Raw genomic sequence first — 14,932 nt, 5'->3', positions numbered from 1 at the left:
CAGGGGAGGAGAGAGAGAGAGGCAATTTACGTTAACCCTTTCGTAGGTTCCCGTAGATGTAGAAAGATGTGTCCGATCCTGCAATATAGGCCGTCTGATCTATATCTAACGGATAGGAAGGAAACTATGACAATTTACCCGCACTCCTCTCCACATTTGCAGATAAGGCTTTCCCTCGTTCATCCTTTTCTCCCACAAGATCTTGATCTTCCGTGCAACGCATGGGCATCTTGCTAGTACTCCTACAATATGTATATTATTGTGAAAGTTCATATACACCGGCCGAGATTAGTGCAAACACGGCAGATTTTCATTACATTTCGAACTTTTATAGGACAAAAAAATAAAAGAAACCCGACCCTAAACCTATTCTACAGCGGCGACCGACATCCTCCATCTGTGATCTCCGTGTACGGGGGAGGGGTTCAAGACCCGTGAAGTGAAGGTGCGGTCTCCGGCGAGGAAAAGTAGAACATGGGAGATGGACCGGCCAGTTGGCACACCATGCCCTGCTGCCTCCCATGCCCTACTCATCCTCGGAGGAGTCCCCGACCTAGGCGGTGCCAGACGTTGGACGGCGGCAAGTAGGATGCGTGGCTGACGATGCTCCCGTCGTCGGCTGCCAGCATGGCCACCGCTTCTGCGGTGACTTGAGCGAGGGCGGCGACCTCGAGCTCCATCCCCGAAGACAAGCTCTCCCGCAGAGCGTTCGCGCTTGCGGTCATGGCGGATGTGGTTCCAGGTAGGAGGACGATGCGCTATGGTGTGGAGGTTAACTGGCTGTTGCCGCTTTAAGTAGCGCATTCCGGTGAGGCCAAGCGTCCGGGTGCGTCATTAAGTCGCCGGAGTTGGTTCCGCGGGCACCGAGCCTCTTAATGACGACATACGAACGGACGACATGAATGCGAGCAGCTGGCGCCAACTGGGAACGAACCGCGCGACGGCGCGAGGGACGAGGGTTTTAGTGTGCCAGGGTAGTCAGCTGCGGTCGTGGTAATGTTGGAGATGCCCTTTTCTCACATGCGATCCCCGCATGTCATTGAAAAAGCAAGACGACCCGGCATGGTCTCAGGTCCAGAGGATGCAGTTGGCCGCGCTACACCACTCCACGGACGCGGCGCGGCGCCCCGTGCATCCTCGACGAGCCGGGTGTTGGGGTGTGTTTGGATTGTGGCCAAAGTGCACCTTGCCAAAATTTTGGTCATGACCAAAAGATTGGTCTTTGTTTGGATGGTTGCCATTTTTTTGGCATGCCAATGAACTCTAGCCAACTCTAGTTCATTTTTTGTGCCAATGTCAGCCAAATCATGGGCAACCAATACCTCAACCAAAATTTTGGTCATGACCCAAAGATTGGTCTTAGTTTGGATGGTTGCCATTTCTTTGGCATGCCAATGAACTCTAGCCAACTCAAGTTCATTTTTCTTGCCAATGTCGGCCAAATCATGGGAAACCAATACCTCAACCAAAATTTTGGCTACCTAATGCTTTGATGGGGCAACCTTGGGCACAAACCAAACATACCGTTGGTCGTGCCACATCACTAACGCCACCCTCGGCAAACTGAAACCGACCGTGTCTATCGACGATATGAGCGTGTCGCTCACCACGGTCGCCGTGTACAGAGGCGGTGCTGGAGCCGCGCCCCATTTTTTGCCCCGACGACCCACATGAACGGTTGTCGGTGGCGAGGAGATCGTGGACCAGCTCCTCCATTGGACTAGTCTGCGCTACGTCGTCCTGACGGGTGTGCCCCCACATGTCTGTTTCCCTGTTTTCCCAGACTTATTCGAGCATCAGTGCTCCGCGTTGCGCATTCGGCCTTTCACTATCTAGGCCAAGCGAGACAACTTATTGTTTATTTGAGTGGTTCAAGTATAATCATGTGGCGTTTGCTTATTTCTCATTCCTCTCCAACCCTCTTCTCCATCGATCATGTCGCCCTCCAGTCGAGTCCATCTTCCCGCATGCCTCATTTGAACATTCCGCCAAGTATCATTCGCTTGTACCCACCCTAGTTCTCTTTCAATAGATCTCCGGACCCCGAGATGAAATCGATAGGGAACGAGTGGGGGCACGTGATACCTAAGGCGGATTCAAAATTTTGAACCGGTGATCATAGCATCCGCAAATCATATATAAAGGGTATTCAATGTTTGTTTCGTTTTTGAACGTACAATATACTCCCTCCTATCCTTTCTAGTTTACATATAAGTTTTATGTGTGGTCAAAGTATATCTACTTTGATCAAAAAGGTATCAACATTCAACAACGCCCAATCAATATTGTTAGATTCGTATGTACTCCTAGATTTGTACTCGAGATGGTTTCCAATTTGACTATTGACAAGATTAATAGTACATGAGATGTATAATGTGAAAATTATATAATTGGAAACTCCTTTCACATACGAATTTGACCGTATGCTTTGTGTAAGTTGCATGTCATATATTATTACTCTAACATTTGGTCAAAGTTAGCCTCGAAAAACGCATTAGACCCTGTATGCTTTGTGTAAGTTGCATGTCATATATTATTACTCTAACATTTGTGTAAGTTGCATGTCATATATTATTACTCTAACATTTGGTCAAAGTAGTATAGTGGAAGTGGATCCTCTGACATAGGTATCCCTGCCTTACCCTCCCTTTCGGTCACTTACTGGCGGACCCCATGCTTGCTAGGCCCCGCATGTCACTTACTTAATGGGTTCGGCCATGTCAGGGGATCCTCATCCATAGTATACTCCCTCTATTTTTATTTACTCCGCATAAAACGGAGGGAGTGGTGGTATAATAAATGACGCGGGCGGGGGAGGGGGAGGGACATCGGTTTGCTCTCAACTACGGTCCCACAAGCGAGCGAAAACACAAGACGAAGCACGTTCCATTCAGTGAGAGACGTGGAGGGTCCAGCGTGCCAGGCTGCAACGCGAACGCGACAAGAGCGATGTACAGTCAAAACGGATTGACCGGTCGTCATCGGAACCACTATTCACACCAGAACCTTCGCTGCTCAGCCTACGCCAGCCACTGCCCTAAAACCACACCAAATCTCCAGCCCATTCCCCCACCTTTCGATCCCCTAGCCCGCATCAAGCGTCCCCTAGTTCACCAGAAAGCCATGGTGCGCTGCAAGATCATTTACTACAAGATGCTGGCGCTGGAGCGCCGCGTAGAAATCGCGGCGGCGGTCGGCGCCACAGACCTCCATTCCCAAGCTCGCTTTGCAGTGGGCCAATCCCCGAGTTCTCTGGAGCCAAGCTACAAGGAGGAGGAAGCCGATCCAATGTTCATGGCGGAGGACGCAGCGCAGAAGGCCCCCGATGGGTATGAGACGATGGACGTCGACTTCGTGCCGGCATCCGAGTCCCCCATGGTGCAGGCGGACCAACGGTTCAACATGGCGATACTAAAGGAGGACCGAGAGGCAGAGGCTCAACTCGACGCAGAGCGCGCGCATGCCGCTGCCATCGAGGCTCTCCTATAGGCGGAACCGGATGTTGTGGATGTGAACTGGGTGGTGGAGGCTCAACTTGAGGCGGAGCACACGGATGCCGCTGCCATCGAGGCCCTCCTGCAGGCGGAACCGGACGTCCTGGACTTGAACCGGGTGGCAGAGGCTCGACTCGACACAGAGGGCGCGGATGCTGCTCTCATCGACGCCCTCTTGCAGGCGGAACCGGACGTCCTGGACTTGAACCGGGCGGCGGAGGCTCGACTCGATGAGGAGCGCGCGGATGCCGCTGCCATCGAGGCCCTCCCGCAGGCGGAACCGGACTTCCTCGACTTGAACCGAGCTGTGCTCTCGTCCGTGCAGAGCGCCCGCACGCTCCGCTTGAACGAGTAGCTGGAGGCCGAGGACAACCATGGTGCGGAGACACACGTCGGCAGCGACGGCTGGTTCGCGCCGGCAGCAAAAGACGACGAGGTCATCTCTTTCCGCGAGCAGTGATAGTTTTTCTTTATGTTGTTTTTATGGATCTTTTGCTGTGTAAAAACATATATTTGCTATGCAAGTCGCCTGACTTGGGTCAGTCTACCATTTCAGGCGATTGGATGAATACCCTACGTCTCCTAACCCTTCTTTCTTTCTTCCTCACCTCTTCTTCTTCCCCAACAGACCACCGCACGGGCCATACGGATACTCCCCAACATGCGGTTGGATAAACATACTCTATGAAACAAAAATTATGTGTCAGCGATAGGATGGCTGAGTTTGGTGTGTTCACATGCGACAACACGTGTCAGTGAGGGTGCGTTCCCTTGGTTGGGTTTGCGGCGTGCAGGAGCGACTGTGTGAGGGTGTGGTGCGACCGCGGCGTGCAGGAGCGACCGTGTGAGCGTGCGGTGCAACCGCGATAGCCGTGCGCAAGTGGACTTCCTTCTCATTTTGAAACTTTAGGCAAGCTTGGCAAAAATGTGTGGCGAAGTTTGGCAATGCAAGGCCTAGACCCAAACAGGATAAGTACGTACGTACTAGGAGTACTAGTGTTAAAAAAGAAAGGCTCGGTTTTCCTTCGCGAGATTTAATCGATACAAATCCTCGTTTCATGTGTCAATTAATGCGTATTTTTTTCTCCAAAGACCAAAGAGCTAACCATCTCAGTCCTCATCGCTTGATTAATGCAGCGCCATGCAAACCAACCTTCTCACTTCCGCATGCGTGCAGGGGATATTAATGTCCTTTGTTGCTAACCCCATCATTTTTGCCTCGATTAGTGTTAGTGGCCCTTTGCAGATTGTAATTTTGACATACTGGCCTTGTGTACAAAAAAATGGAGGTAGTAACTATATTTGACTTCCTTCCCCATTACGGTGACGTCGACGATATTTTTTTGGTGGTTTGGCGAAGTGCGTTCGACGAAGAACACCATTAAGGGAGACCACGGTAAGTCGTTCATAAGTGCCGCCTGCAAGCCGAGACAACCGCCTTATTTGCATCCAGGAAGTCATTTACTAGTACTACTAGGAGTAACTAATGCGGTGAGATGGCTTCTTGAAGAAGACGATGGAGAAGCGGAGTCACCGAAGAGTGAAATGATGGTTGCTTCGTCCGTGCTTTTGTGATTTGATGCCTCACTGCTTTGTGATTTATGATAGAAGGGACAGGGGAGTAGACTCTATGCTCTATACTATACTACATGCGTCCAAGCATGGGAGAAAGAGGAGAGACGTTGCATTTTTCTATTCCGTCAATCAATCAATCAGGGAGCTTCGGTTCCATCTTTTTGGCTTTGGTAACACCATCCACAATGGTTCCCACAATGCCAAAAGCTATTTTCACATTTGGCTACACATTGTGGATGCCCTTAACCATACCACTTGGTTTTGCTCCTGTGTGCTATCTATACAAATCTCAATTATATTGATCTAAAATATTATAGAATCGAGATTAGTAAAAAGGAGGTGATTTTGCCGCGCGGATGGCGGGGGAGGTTTCTTATTTGAGCAATGCTACATCCATGTAATGGTTTACGTAAAGTTACAAAATGATGTGATGTGGGACTATTTGATTGGATTAAAGGAGAGGATTAGGCCCACCCCACCTGAAAATAAGGGGGGCATATATAGATTAGATGGAAAGTATACGTAGCAGCTACGTAGCCCTTTGTAAGTCTAGGATTAGGCTTCTTATTTTCGGAGGATGTTGTCCTGGCGGTTTGCTAACATGTGGTCCCACGTGTTAGTGCTTTACCAAGCCGATCCGCGTCCCACATGAGGCAGAACAACGGCAGAAGCAACACGTGGTTAAGTTGAAGAAGATGAGGGAGAAGTGGATTCAGCAACGAGTGAAATGATGGTTGCTTCGTCCCTCCAACTTAACTGCGGGAAAGGTGCAGCTTTGTGATTTGACGCCTCATTGCTCATTACTACGCCGGTGCCATGACTGGGGTTCTTCACCCCGGCTGCTCTGCACTATATTCTGGTATGGCACGTGGACCCGGTAGCTTGATGTCCCCCATGTCGGCGAAAGGGACTAGAAGATTTATGAAAGCGAGCGCTCCACTCTTACGACGGAGGAGTAGACGACACGACGGCCCAGTGAACTATGACTTGTACTGTATAGTACTATAGTTTTGCTGTTTCGCACGATCCATCGATACAAACCCGATTAAACAGGAAAGGGCGGGATTTTTCCCGCGCGGTAGATGATACTGGCCATACATTTCAAAGGCAATTTTAATGTATGCAAACTGAATAATTATAAGTAACAATATGATATCTAGTAAAACTAAAAACACATATGATTTATTGTGTTAGAGTGTAGTAGTAGTGCTGTATTGCATAGTTATTAGATGTAACATGCGAGAACGTGTAGAGATGTAGTTTTGGAGGGCCTATAGAGAGAAAAGCGTAATACGGTCACCGAACTTTAGAATAAGCTGATTGCGGTCACTATATACATTTTGCAGTGATTATACGGTCACTTGCTCACAGCTCAGCATCGGATTGCACTCTGTTGACCGGCCAAATAGTCTGCGTGGCGCCATGTTGACTAGTTAAATTGACCACGTTCGTTGTGGGTCCCACCTGTCAGTTCGCATAGGCAAAAGGTCAGATAAACACAAATTTACGCAGGCGCGACAAGGCTCCAACCCGTGCGCGGGAATCACCTGGTTGTGTATGTGTCTGTCAGGGCCTGATGTGTGCGCATGCACGTGTAGGTTGATCACTTGAGCGTGAGAGTGTGTGTTGGTCGTGTGGTGTACTGGTGTGTGCATGCATGTGTGCGTGTGTGCGTGTGAGTGTTGCGTGCGTGTGTGGCTGCGTGTGTACGTGTGAGTGTTGCGTGCGTGCGTGGGTGCATGTGTTTGTGTGAGTGTTGCGTGGATGCAGTTCATGTGCATGCGTGCATGTGTGTATAATCACCACACCAGCTCCTGTATGTTAAAACAGACGGCTCAGCATACCAATACAAGGCCACCTTGTCCGCTGTGCCCGCGGTCATGACTTCGAACCACCGTCCAAATATATTTTTGTCATTTGTTTTCATTCTTACTAGCAAGATGCCCGTGCGTTGCATGTAACATCAAGATGCATTTGTATGACTTGTTTACCTTGTGAGAGAAAAGGATGAACGAGGGAAGGCCTTATTTGCAAATGTGGAGAGGTGTGTGGGTACCTTTTTGCAAAATTGCCATAGTTTCTTTCCTATCCGTCAGATATAAATCGGACGGCCTATATTGCAGGATGGCAGGCACACCATCATCACCAACTCTGTTTTTTATAAGAGTGTATTTTATATATTTTATAAGAGTGTAGATGTAGAGTAGATACAAGTCAACAGGTGGGCACGATGGTAGTGAGATAATGTGATGCAACACTAGAGGTGCCACGTGGAGCGTTTAACTGGTCAACTAGTCATGTCATGAGCAAATATAGAGTTGTACGGTGAGCCCGTGACTGCATAATAACCACTAAACATAAATGGTGACCGTAATGAGTGGATTCTGAAGTCCAATGTACGTATCATGCTTTCGCTTCAAATACAATGATCGTCATTGCATATATCACGAGAGAAAGATGAAACATGCGTGAATTTTCTGGGGGTTACTTTTAGAGGACCTGGAGATAGTTTTGTGTGCATACGTGAAAGGGGCGTACAGGGGGGTATGCGATGGAGAGAGAGATGCTCTTCGTTTCTCTTTATTATGACTAACTTTGTATATAGTATAAAAATATACAAATTCACAGTGCGGAATAAATATCATTGTGGGCACCATGCAATGCAAATTAGCGTTCGTACTCCTCCATATAACGTTGCAATGTTGTATATATGTAGAAACTCTAAAATAATTTTTTGGCCACACTTTATTCAAAAGGAATGTTGTAAATAAACGTGAAGAGAGGGCTTTTTAGATCAATGGGGTACGTGATGCAACATGTGTGAATGTGTAGTTGATGCATTTGGCGGGGCCTAGAGAGGTATGTGTGTGTATTACGTATTCGAGAGAGGCATGGATAGAGGGGCCGACGGGGGGCGTGGGAGAGATAGCACGAGAAATGAGAGTGGTCTAGAGAGAGAGACGAATATGACGTCACGACAAGAGATTCCATTCCCTTGAGTGTGTATATGCAAGGGGGAGGGAATAGAGGCACCAGGAGAAATTTTCTGTGTGTGTGGTGTTTGTGTTGGTATGTGTGGGTGTGAGAAGATAATGAGACGTGGGGGTAGAGGGTGTGTCACCGCGTGAGGTCCGGTGGGTCGAGGTGAGGCCCTTCGTTCTGTTCCGTCCTGCGCCACATTGGTCGGCCCGTGACGCATTTAGGAAGACCCATGGATGACTAGTCGTACAAGACAAAGATAGCAGAATTGTGAAGGACTCTGTGTCCACTGACAAAGCCGGCTAGGATTTGTAACCCTAGGTTCTCGGACTAAGGTAACCCCTTTATCTTTGATATTACTATTCATCCAACCTAACTTTAAGGGGCATCCTACAGAATGCTCTGCTAGAATCATACTCGTCGATTAGGAAGAGAGGTGTGAGACAATGCGTGAGAGACATGCGTAAAGATAATGTGCGTAGATGAGACATGTAGGCAGGTCCATGTATATAGAAAGGGTCGATGAGGATTGTGCATGTGTATGTTTGCGAGAGGAAGAGTGCTTGTGATAAAGGTTAGTGAAAACAGTTGTAAATGGTTACGAGAGGGCGGGAGGGTTATATCTAGAGCATGTGTGCGAGAAAGACACCTCGGGAGAGAGTGTGTGAGCATGTGTGAGAGACCACCGATGGAGAGTGAAACTACACGTAAAAGACTGCTCTACACATTGATTAAAGATATAAATTGTATCCAAATATTAGGATGGGATCATGATATTTGCAATTCGCGTAAGGAGCGGTCATTGATCCATCAGACATCTAGATTCTATCGAATTTGAGCATGTCTATGTTATTATTCGACACAATTGATCCACATAGTTAGTATTTTGAACTCCAGACAATGCATCGCTTTAGCAATCGAATATAAACGTGAGTATAGTTCATGTTGTGTGTGTAAAGCACATTATACATACGAAAGTTACACAATGGACATTATAAATAGCTACTACCTATGAACTAGCATACATTTGAATTCAACTTAAGGTGGTTTAAAAAAATCGAATTCAACATGAAGTCCATTCAATTATTTGAATTTGATATCATGGCATTTGTAAACCATACCTAAATTATGGGGGCAGCAATCTTTCCTCTGATTTTGTACATATAGCATATGTAGTCGTTTACAAAACAGATTCAAAATTTAGCTCCCCCATTCCAAAATAATCATAGTTATAGGATTTTCAAGTGTCAAAATTTTAAAAAGAAGTGTATAATTTAATGAGGTTTTCAAACATACAAGGTCAAATATAACGGTGTATATTTAGGTCAATCCTCATAGTTCAAGAGTACTCTAAACGTGAATGCTTGTGTTTCAAAATTTCGAATGAAGCACCAAAAGAGCCTCTACTCGCCCGAAACCGCGTGAGACCAATGTTTGGTAGTACAAGGAAATTACTTTTCTAATAACTACAACCCGTGAAACCTACCGGCCCGACGTCCAAAGGTCTAAACTGGGGTAGGTTTGTAGCTTCATCTAGACGCCACGCAACCACATCCGAAAAACATTCATACACAATGGCCGCCTAAGCACACATGCGCGCGGCCGAAATCGCTCCCGCCCACTATTTGGGACACCTGGGATTACCATCCTACCCCCGACCCGCAGTAGGTCCGAAATTTAAGAGGGCGACAAAGTTTGTACTTTCCCAAAATTTCAAACAAGCGCGTCCCATCTTCTGTTCAAAAAAGCCAAAAACAAGCGCGTCCCAGACCGAAACATGGTTTCCCCCCACCCATCCGATTCCCCATTCGTACTCTGTGGGCGCCAAAATTACCTGTCCACCAGCCGTGAAACCCCGGCGTCCTCTGTCCGCCACCCCATCCCACCCATCAACCGCCGCCCTCCTCCATCACGCTGGAGCCGATACCCCGACGTAGTCGTCCACCGCAACCTCAACCGCAACGCCCTCCACGGCTAGTAGTTGAAGCCGAGGCTGAGCCGTCCGTACCCGAGCCAGTTCAACCACGCCGTCCTGCGCCTTACCGCTGCCGCTCCAACTTCGCCACACTCCACCGCACTAGAGATGTTCCTGCTATGTCGTCCTTTGCCGCCTTGGATCTGCTTCCCCTCCGCTGACATACGGCCACGGCAACACAGTCAACAATTTGGCCATGGGTTCGTCCAAGCCTGCACCCTCCAGAACATCGGTTTCCCCAGTAAAAAGAAGAAAATCGGCGCGACTTGTGGAGGTGACCACACCGGCAACCGAAAAAGGTACTCCTCTTCCCTTATTCGTGCAAATCTTACGTCTCTGCTTGCACAGTATTCATCCCAAAGAAGACACTAGTTGACTGCTTCTTCTTGATACTAGATGTTCCTTGTAACTCGCGATGCACAAGGTTCTCCTCATATACTATTTCACCTTAGCTAGAGGTCCGTCGCCCCCCCTGAATTTCAATTTTTGGCCACTTGATTCCCAATTAACGGAAGCATTCCCCGGCGTAACAGGTGCTAGTACGCCTATTACGCCGGGGAAGCAGTGCCTTGGTGTTTATCTTAGGGGCGTGTGCGGCCTATAGCTACTGGCGCCCGATCTGGACGTCGGCCGGGATTAAAGGGATGGCCTGGGGGCACTGCCAAGCACGACGGTGGTGTGAGGTCGATGGGAGGGCGGGGCGGCGGAGGCAGGGGTCTGGGTCGGTGGTCGCTAGCGGTTTGAGAAAGATCGTCAACAGTGACTGGCGGGAGGTAGACGAAGGCCATCTGCCCGTTCCTTATAGATCGGACGGTTCATTAAAAAAATCGATTGACCTATTTATTTTCAGTCGACTGTTATCTTAGATATGACCACATGTGGTGGTGTGCTGGAGGAGTACCTGCATTTCCTGTGCTCATATATTACAAAATCATACAGAGTAGAATCTAATTTTGTTTGCCATGCAATGTTGTAGAGCTCTCATATGTCTCCTGTCATTTATTTTTTAGCCACCTGCTATCTGCTACTTTTATAGTGCACTAGTTCTGCACACACTTCACCCTTACTCTCACTGTTGTGTTTTTGTGCAAGGGTATTTCAGACTCTGCTGCCATGAGAGAAGCCAAAAAGAAAAGAGAGAAGTCGCTCTAGTTTGGTGTGAGGCTAGGCAAGACACGTTTCAACGCTTTAAAGGGTGTAGTGTCAGCAGATGGAGACAGGGAACGTAGCTCTGGAGTTGATGACCTCGCTCGCAATGAACCACCATCCCAGGTGCTTGCTTTAACTTCGCGGTGTCATATGTGGTTGCATGTTCCCTATGGTGTCTAGCTTGTATTCGAAAGGCCGAAGTCGGTAAGATAAGGAAATATATTTTTTTTACATGAACCACCATCCAGTGAGCACCAGAAGACAAATAGCTAGTCAGGGCACTGGCCGAGCCAGTGACAAGCCCAGCAGAGATAGGCATCACCTGGAAGCCAACTAAAAAGCTGTGATGGTGGCGAAGCAGCCCGCCTCCCACCAGGCTCTCAGGTCCTAGATGATCATGCTCACCACTCCAGCCGGATGTCTAGCTTGTATTGCTTCCAATTTGGTTAAATTGCATCTGCTTAGCTTACACATTATACCTTTGAATATGACATGCCTTTCTGTTTTTGGTACATACTAGTACATCTGTGTATTAACCATGTTCTTACATCAAACTAATGTTCTTGTGTATCCCTCATCAATCACTTATGATGAGGCAGGCAGGCAAGGGGACTACTCCTCATTTAAAGAATGCAGCGTTAGCCTCTCGACATGATTCTCAAGAAACAAAAATGCTAGATGAAGATAGTGAACGTAGCTCTGTAGTTGATTACAACATTTCCCCTACACTAGCATCGCAGGTGCTTGCTCTAACTTGGCAGCGTGATATGTGGTTGCATGTTGCATATGGTGTCTAGATTTTAATTCTTCCAATCTGGTTAAACTGCATGTGCTAGTCTGCTTAGCTTATACATTATACCTGTTAATGTGACATGCCTTCATGTATTTAGTACATAGTACATCTGTCTATTAAGCATGTCCTTACATAAAACTATTGTTTTTTTGTATCCCGCATCAATCAACATGACGAGACACCTTTAGTATATGCAGTGCGATATTAGTTGCATCTTTCATATGATTTATAGCATGCGCTGCTTCTAATTTGTTGAAATTCCATTTATGATGGGACGCTTTTAACTTGGCAAAGTCATATTGGTTGCATCTTTCATGTGGTGTATAGCTTGCATTCCTTCTTATTTGCTGGAATGGTTTCTTCTTAGTTTACACAAACAGTTGTTAACATGCCATGCCATCCTGTTTTTCGTACATATTCCATCCTGGTATCATGTGTTTGCCTTACATCAAAGTAGTGATTATCAGTATCATGAATGAATGAGTTCTGAAGAGAGAATTTTATTTCTCTTTCTTGTCGGTTTTACTTGATAATTCAAAATCAATAAAGCGTAAGGAAGTTAGCAAGGCAGCGGATAAAGGTGCTCCTTCTGAACGGAGGGCCTCTACAGTTTCTACTCCTCCACACCCCCAAGATGATTTCCAAGACAACACATGCATAGACACTCAACAAAGCTGTGTTTATGATGAGCACGTCTCCCCTAGTGCAGCATCACCGGTGCTCCCTCTAACTTGGCACTGTTATATGTGGTTGCATGTTATGTGTGATGTCTAGCTTGTATTGCTTCTAATTTTGTTGAATTCCATCTGCTTACTTTACACATTATACTTGAATAAGACACGTGTTCCTGTTTCTAGAACATACAATATCTGTCTATCACACCATGTTCTTACATCAAATTACTATTGTTGTGTAACCTGCAACAATCACTTATCATAAGACACGTTTTACTTTGGAGTGTGATATAGGTTACATCTCACATTCTTTTCTAGCTTGTATTACTAATTTGTTGAAATGGCACTTATGACGAGACAGTTTTAACTTGGTAGAGTGATATTCGTTGCATCTTTCATATGGTGTCTAGATTTCACTGCTTCTAATTTGTTGAAATGCCTTCTCCTTAGTTTACACATCATAAGCTGTGAATATGCAATGCTGTGAATATGCAATGTTGTGAATATGTAATGGCACTAATGACAAGAGACCTCTAACATGGTAGTGTGATGTTGTTTGCATCTTGCATATGATTTATTTCTTGTACTGCTTCACATTTGTTTAAACGCCATTTATGATGAGACACTGTTAACTTGGTAGAGCGATATTTGTAGCATCTTTCATATGGTGTCTACCTTCCATTGCATTCCTTCTAATTTGGTGAAATGTCTTCTTCTCAGTTTACACATCATAGTTCTGGTTATCTCTTCCATCCTGTTTTTCATACATATTACATCCTCCTATCATGTGGTTGTCTAACATCAAAGTTCAGTTCATCTGCATCACGCATCAATTTGTTCTGAAGAACTAAATTGTTATTCGTTTTTCTTGTCGGCTTGACTTAACATGGCACAGAGAAAGAGGAAGAAACACATAATGGCAGGGAATGAGAAGCGGATGAATCCTGCCGATTCTGCTGGTACTGATGGTGCAATAGAAGGTCAAAGTCCAGCAGAAAATTCTATAAACACGGCATCCCATGCTACACGAGTTGCAAAAAAGACAAACAGAAACAAATAGCTGCCACCAAACAAGCAGAGGTAGCCCTAGTTCTTGCAACACCTGCCACAGTACTACCAGCTGCACGACGTACTCGTGCGTCAACTGTGCTAGCAGCACGTTCCCAAGCTCCCTTGCCACCTGACACTACTTCCCAAGCACTCTTGACACAAGACGAGTTGGCAATATCAGATGAACCTTGTGAGCTTCAACAGCAAGAAGGTAGTTGCTGGAGTCAAGTTAAAGTTGCATGCTTCTTTATATGTAGTCTCACAGTTTGATGTACACTAACACTTCCTATGTTTGTTGTTGGACTAGAACCTAGGCGCAAGAGGAAACAAACATCAGGGATAATGCTCGATAGGTTAACTAAATCTAGAGGAGGAAGAATGGAGATCCATTTTGAGGCAGGTTTAAAAAGGCCACATGATGCTACAGAGTTAGCCAAGTTAGTATCAGAGGTAGCGGTTGCTGTTAGGTGTCATGTACGTATCCTCCCAACATGGGTTCAGTTCAGGAATGACAAAGACGAAACCCAGTTCAACATCTTCCTCGACCATTTATCTGTAAGTATGGTTATGTATGGAAACTAGTAATATCGTCTTGCTCTGTCCAATACTTTCTTGGTTGCTGATAATGAGACTCCCATAATTTTCAACAGATGAGGTTCAAGTTGGATAGCCAAGATGATGCAACCAGACAAGCTTGCACCCATGTTTTCAAGTCTGCTCTGCGACAGTATCTGTATAACTTGAGGAAAACTCACTTTGAAGGCAAGGCTAACAGTGAACTTGCCCAAACATCTCCAGTGGAAAATATATCTGATGAAGACTGGAGAGGCCTCGTTAAACACTGGTCCAATCTGAAGTATCAAGTACATTATATATATGTCATCAGATCACATGTTGAAGTCCTATTTACGCATGTGCCACACAAATCTATCTTCTTGTAGGTGAACTGTTCAAAGAACAAGGCCAACCGTACGAAAGTGAAATTCCAACAGACGACAGGATCTCGTAGCTATATTGCACACTGCGAGGCTCTTGTAATTAGCTATTGTTTCACTCTTTTCGCTATACCATATTATCAGATCTATATTGACTTGTTCCAAATGTAGAGGAAAGCCGGCAAGGACCAAAAAGTACCTGAACCAAATGCTGTGGAAATCTTCAAGGACTGTCACACCAGCAAGAAGAAGGGCATGACTACACCAGTCAAAGTCGCTGTTGTAAGTCCTTAATCCTCATGCCTGTT

Source organism: Triticum dicoccoides, chromosome 3A, assembly GCF_002162155.2.
Source record: "Triticum dicoccoides isolate Atlit2015 ecotype Zavitan chromosome 3A, WEW_v2.0, whole genome shotgun sequence".
Classification (NCBI taxonomy): domain Eukaryota; kingdom Viridiplantae; phylum Streptophyta; class Magnoliopsida; order Poales; family Poaceae; genus Triticum; species Triticum dicoccoides.
This window is presented reverse-complemented; position numbering follows the sequence as displayed.